General features: G+C 36.4%; 1 long non-coding RNA gene across 1 annotated transcript; it reads left to right on the forward strand.

The window, feature by feature from the left end:
- The first annotated feature begins 2,129 nt into the window (after positions 1–2,129).
- Positions 2,130–3,296, forward strand: LOC139196684 (uncharacterized). Its single transcript, XR_011581781.1, has 2 exons — positions 2,130–2,318; positions 3,067–3,296. It is a non-coding gene; the product is annotated as an uncharacterized lncRNA (long non-coding RNA).
- The last annotated feature ends 3,863 nt before the right edge of the window (positions 3,297–7,159 follow it).

Here is a 7,159-nt window from a genome sequence, read left to right on the forward strand (position 1 = left end):
CACTTCTTGTATCCAAATAGAGATGGAGAAATATCACCATAAGCTTCTGGTACGAGCCATCTCATACATGTGGGAAATATGATAAATGTTCGATGATCATTGACCGACTCGACAAGTCAACTTACCTTATGTTGGTCTAGATGGACTACATTTTAAATCTCTTGGTAAAACCACCTATTCTTGAATTTATCAAATTTTCTAGCGTTTTGATTAGCATCTACTTTGACTGTAATTCCATATTCACCTTCTTGTGCTGGAAGGCATTTCAGTCAATCGTGGGTACATGTTTGCCCCACTACACTTTGTATTATTTTTGATACAGACATATTGTTCAAGAGAATTGTTTAACTGTGAAATTTTAATGGTGACCAATAATTCCTCAATCACCGAACAAATACTCTGCTAACGAATCTTTACTGTTGGTGATTGAATATTCCAGAAGCTACTGTTGTAGCAAGGCGTCATGCATTAATTCCAATTACCTTGTATTCTGGTTTTGGTGGACTGTTTTGACCCTTAAATTCTTGATTGTTCTTTTAGCCTTCTTGACATAGTTTTTGCTAAATTTAAGGGAAATTCAATATGAAGCTGCTCATTAAGGCATTGTGAACTACATTGCTTGATTTCACGGTATGCATGTCACTATTGTACCCCATCATGATGCATGATTCACTTCCAAGCCTTGGGAAGTCTTCTTATGAATACAAGTTGTTGTTCAATACCACACTTCACCTTTAGACTAATGGCCAGTCAGAACGAATTATCCCGATTTTCGTGGACATGTTGTGCTTATTTGTTCTATAGTTTAGCATGATTGTAGTGCACACTTATTTTGTTAGGGTTGCGTGTAACCGCGGTTACACTTTCAGTTTTTTAGTATGACACCATTTGAGACATGTTATAAAGTTTTCATGCATAGTATATGATTGACAACAGAGTATTATGAACATGTATCTGAATGATTGAGATTACGAAATAGAATTTTTTTATAATATTGACGATGTTGCCCAATAGGGTAGTGCGTGAGCACGATCGAGGCTTTGATCAAACGATGTATGAGTATTTCCTAATGGGGGGGCATGATGGTAATATTGCGCCCTCTGGAATTATTTGCTTGCTTATAGTGACAATAGTGAGTTGTTGGTATTGCAGGCTGCAGACCGTAATATTGAGAACTTAATTATTGAACTCGTTAAAGCAAGTGGAAATTTAGGTCCGTCTACGTTAGTAATTTTAATTATTTATACGTTTAGTTATTTATTTATTGTTTGGACTTGACCCAAGGATACTACATACTTACCTTTGAAGTACGTGACGCAACGAGTGCATAGGTGAAAAATACTTTAACTTTACGTCATTATATTTATGTATTTTGACGGAATGTAATTCATATATAAATATTTTCGACTTTATGTTTTCATAATAAGTATTATATTATTGTGCTGAAGGAGAAGGAAGGTATGAGTTTGGTGGCATGAAAGAGGAATCATTGCACTCCGATCGCAACGGAATGACATTCTATTTTATGCAACCGTTCTAGCTTGATTTCTTCATTATATATACTTTCTTCCTACATTTTAGAGTATTTTAAGTATAGAAAATGATTTTAAATTTCGGGGACGAAATTTTTTTAAGGTGGGTAGATTGTGACAACCCATCCCTAATTTTACAATTTTAGTAATTTTAAATGTGTGAATTGACGAAAATACTCCCAGAGGCAAGGGCGTTAACTTTCATTGACCGTCTCTTTGTGACACGTACGAGCTACTATTTCACTTTATTCTTGAAGTACTCAACAATACGAACGCGTAGATGCAAGCGAAATTGAATTCAGAGCTATGATGAAGATTTTACGGAACTACGAATTTGAAAATACTTTTGAAAAAATTATTATTTTATATTTCAAATATTTATTCAAAATTTTATATTAGTATGTTATTATTTTTGGGATATTTTAATTATTTAAGCATTATTTTCTGACTATGGTGCCCACACCCCATTCTTCCCTTGTTGCCGTGTTCCCCTTCAAGTTTCCTGGACCACTCATTTTCTGCCACCTACTATCATCTCTCTCAAACGCTCCACTTTTTCCCTCTTTTATTCCATGGCAAGCACCGAGAGGTGCAATCGGCTTGAACCACCACCACTCGCCGTCTTCGACAAGCTACACCTCTTAACCTAGACCCCCACCACCGTCTGACCTTCCTCGTCTCGAACCCAGGCTAAGACCATGGAGTCTCGATGTCCGATAGTGGCTACGCCACTGTTCATCGTCTTCCTCGATGAGTTCTCAACGAACTCTCAACATTCTGAGCAAGGTAAGCCTTGAAACCGATGTGGGTCATCCTAGATCACAATTTCATGTTGTTTTTGGCCACATTATAACATTTGACACAGAGAAACACTTCGTGGGAAAATTACCCATAATTTCCAGCGGACTAGTGTGTTGCAGGCCCTTTTTCTAGCAACTTTTCGGCCATGACTGAGTCCACAACAGTATAATCTGAATCCTTATCTCCCTAGCTTCATTTTGATTTTTAAATGTTTGAAAATGGTTGAGTCTTGGTCCCGTTATAAGCCTTTGAAGTTTTTCGGCCAATATATTTCCAGAATCCGGCGGTTGTAGTGGCAATCGGCCGGAGAAGAAGAGAAAAAAGAATAAAAAGGGCCTTGGGCCCAAACTCGGCCCAAAAATCTTTGACCCAAACCTTTGGGCCACTGCTCCAGCTCAGCCCAATTTCCAAATGGGCTAAGAATATTTTAGGATTATTCTTTATGTTGATTTTTCGAAATTTTCTCGATAAGCCTTCTAGGCTAATTTCGACATCCCGAGTCCATTTTTGGCATCTACGTAGTGAAATTCTTAAGTTTTAACATAGTTAACCATCAAGGCGGCTCGATTGACTTTTTAGGGTTGACCGTTGACCTTCTCGTTGACTGTTTACAAAATTTACCAGGGACCCTCCTTAGCGTAGTTCGACGTCTTGATTCCAAATTCACACTTTGTTTTCCCAAATTTAATTGTTTTAGTGGAGTTTTACTAATGGGTCCTAATATTATGCTTAGGTGCAATTATTATTGGTGACTTTGGCTATTCTAGTTCGAACGGGTTTGACTTGACGACATGATCTGTGAGTGGGTCTTTCCTTTGATATATATTGGTTAGTTTCCATATATACAATTATTAATAAATTCTCTACGTGATTGCCATGATTCAACTTACGTTTGTAAGAAATGTCTTATTGTTGGGAAATGATGAAATAATCTTGTGGGATGCACAAGTAAGCTTACTATAAGAGGATGCCTTAATTATATTTATGGTCAGGAATAGTATGATATTGACTAGAATTGTTGAATGGTTGTGGCATGATTATAATTATGTTATTTGCTCATCGTTTGCTGCACCGGTGTTGACACTCGCCTAGGCCAAGGCCAGTCTTTCATGTGTATGTGCACATTGCACCATACGCTCACTTTGGGTCCATTGTAGGTGCTAGTCCTGTCGTACAGGTTGCAATAGGCAACTCCAACTCGTATGTGATGCGCATAGCACCAGTCTTCACGTGATTATAGTACTACAGCGTATATTATTGTTACACCCAATCTTGTTCATGTCAGAATACCTCTGCATGAACTCGTGTGTCAGCATGTGTCGATGAGCACCCAATATGATATGTTTGCTTATGCAAGATTATGCGATATTGGTTGTTATATGTTCATTTACACAATATTGCGACGTATGGCATTCTTGAGATTTTGTAGGTTACAATAAGCATTTTCTTACTATACGTAATATGTATATTTTGGAAACTATACTTGTTTTACGGCGAGGGGTTATAATGTTTTCAGAAAGCTTTTATTAAAACTTTATTTTTAGGCCCACTCACCCTTATTTTTCGTCCCTCTAGGTTTTAGTAGCTGAGCTTTCGTATCAACGAGGATTCTTGGCAAATCTTGGTGTAGACGATTACCCCAATGGTATAATTCTCATGTTATCTTACTGTATTGTACTTAATGTTTGACCTCACGTGTGAAATGAGTTCATTCCCGCTCACAACGCACCCTTATATTTAGGCACTTTTAGGTTTAAATTTGTACACATTTTCTACATCACTATACTTTATGGCTTCGTCACCTTCCAGGTGTTGGCCAGCACAGCTCGATTTGGAGTCCTAGTGGACATTCCAGGTCGGGGTGTGCCCATTGTTGTATTAAAAAGTATTAATAATAATAACTAAGACATACTCACTAGATGGAGACACCTAGACAGAGGCGGACTGACTTAGGGGCAAGGGGGATTAGCTAACCCTCTGAACTCCGGTGAATCTCTATGGAATACTTGGGTGTTGCCATTTCGAAGGTTGGAGTTGCCCTTCATATATGCTCTCCAACTGCTTGATAAAATGCGTTAGAGAGATGCTGCCCCTTCACAATCTAGTCCTAATATTATTTACCTATGGCTAGTTTGTTGGTTGTGATTACAATTGTAGGAAGAAAAAAAAAACGAAGTAAAAGGCTAAAAAAAAAAACGAAGTAAAGAATGAACAAAGCATCATCATTCTTGAACAAAAATATTAATGGGATATAATGTATTTTCAATTTGTTAGTGTGTTCAAGATAAGCGTGTTCCTTTGTTAAGCATTCATGTAGGAGCAACCTTGGAACATGTTAGTTACTCATGCACGCAAATGAGGCCTTAACAGGTGTGCAATATGCTTTTGCAAATAATTTTAGACCTTCCAAGACTTAATGAAATAACGATTTGCATGCTATTTCTGTTAAAAAAAAATATATATCTATTCTTATTAATCCCCATAATAATATTTCCTAAATCCGCCACTCCACCCACAGATTTTAAGTTTAATTCATGTGGTTACAAAAACGTAAATTCCACTTTTAATGTTAGGGACAGAGCCACATATAGGCATGAAGTGTCAGTACTCACCCAAAACGTTTCTATGAAGTTTATGTAAAACCTACAAAAATACCGTATGAATTTATTAATTAGTGAACTATGAGTATAGGTCCCCGATATTTTTTTAAACAAACGATATTATTTACACTAGATAAGAGGTCTTAACCTTACAATGAATTAGTAATAAAGTGGTTTAAATTCACTTTTGGCAAGAATCAAACTTAAGATCTCTCACTTACAAGTGAAGAAGAATATCATTAGACCATATTACTAAGTGGCAGGTCCCCCATATTAGCAATAAGGAAAATGATTTTTGTACACCCCTTATAACCTCATATACACACTCTTTTTTTTCCAGTCATTAGATTTAATTAAATATTTGAAGTTTATCGTTCTAGTAATGTTAGGGAGAACAAAATTTTAAACAAAATTTGCAAACCAAATGATGCGTCCCTAATAGAAAGACTAAATTTTTAAACCATATTTTCTAAATCAAATAATGTCGACGTTGAAGATTTGATTGTTAGTTCCAATTGGTGTCTAAGTTGTATTCGAATAAAAAAGATAGAAGAAATGGGCGTCAAGTGCCCCTATTTTCTATCACTGTGTCCAAATTTGGGGCAAATACTTCTTGACGTCGTGGAAGGGTACAATGCTGTTTCAAGTAGCATCATCTCAACTTTCAAGTCTTCGCCTTCCCTCTATTTCCTTTCCCAAGAGGCTATTCTTGGCCTTTGTTTGGCCGGACTTCACAAACCTCCTCACATTTCACTCCAAGCACCAAACACTACCACTCCAATCACAAAAACTTGAATTAAGGCCGTCTTTAACTATGAAGGGTTAACAAATATTCTGGACACAATTTTAGCTCTCAAAAATATAATTTTTTTAGAAGTGTGATATCTACACACATTTTTTTACTTTTTACACATCTCTTATGATTTCTATCCTTCAATCTTCTTCAATTCATTTGATATGAAGATCGAAAATTAAAGGAATGTATGGATATCACACACCATTTTTTTCAGGAATAGTAGCAAACTAATTTTTTCTGTCTCCCCCCCCCCCTCTCATTTTCAAGGAATAGTAGTGAGCTAATTTTTTCCGTCCCCGACCATAGAGAGCTAAATATGCCCCTCTATATTTTTGTTACTTTTTAGTATGCCCAAGTACCTCTTTATTACCAAGCCATCAAGTGGCGAGCTTCACGAGAGGAAAAAATTCCCAAGTGCCGAGGATTGGCACTTTTTAGGCCTTCTGCGAGTTGATTTAAGCCCCAAAATACGCCCATTTGTAAATTTGTAAAATGTTCTTTAGTTGGAGATTGTTTTGTTCAATTCTAGGGCTAATTGAAATTCGGATTCTCTTTATGAGAATTTTGAAGATTCGTGAATCGTATGTCATGTGATCAATTTTTCTCAGTTCTTGTTTGTATTCAATTTTAAATAATAAAATTTAAAATAATTTCTGACCGCATGATGTATGAATGATGGACAAGATACGCTGATCTCTGAGATCCTCACCAAAAGGATACAGAGAGGATCCTTATTCAGCTAATTGTACCACATGCCCTTGATTGGAGATGGTCTAATTAACATCCCAAACACACACTATCACTACAAGCATAGCATAAACATCTTTGACAGCAGTTAATTAGTGCATTCACGCACTGAACAAAAAGTCAGGTGCTTAGTCAATACTCCAAAGTTCGCGACTCACAGACTCGAATACATATATGAATTATTATTAAGAATAATCTTTTCTTTTCTTTTGATTTTTTTTTTCCACAATGTTGTGAAGCAGCATACGGCGGGGTGTGAAAGTCGTTTTCTCATGGGTGATTAGTGATTAGCTAGCCGTCTCTAGTCTGCACATATGAATATTTTTCCATGTGAATTAACTTGCAATGCAATTGCATGGGGAAAGTTATCACTCAGCAGAAAAAATCAATAGAGAAATTGTTATAGATTCAAAAGTTATAATAATTGTTGGAAATGGTCCAAGTAAGTGTTATTTATTTGATCCAAGTCTTTTAACTAATCCACTTAGTTTCATAAACTAGGTCGTCCATGCCAAATTGTACAAGGTAGTGGTCGGCACAAAAACACAAACAATAAGATAATGTAGAATTATCCAAGAGACGGGTCAAAGGTCCACTTCCAACAAGATCGATATTAAACTCTTTTTTTCTTAGAGACACGACAATGTTGGATTTCAACACGCATGACCTAATTAGTGGATCAC

The sequence above is a fragment of the Malus domestica genome, chromosome 06 (genome assembly GCF_042453785.1).
Source record: "Malus domestica chromosome 06, GDT2T_hap1".
In the NCBI taxonomy this organism is placed as follows: Eukaryota; Viridiplantae; Streptophyta; class Magnoliopsida; order Rosales; family Rosaceae; genus Malus; species Malus domestica.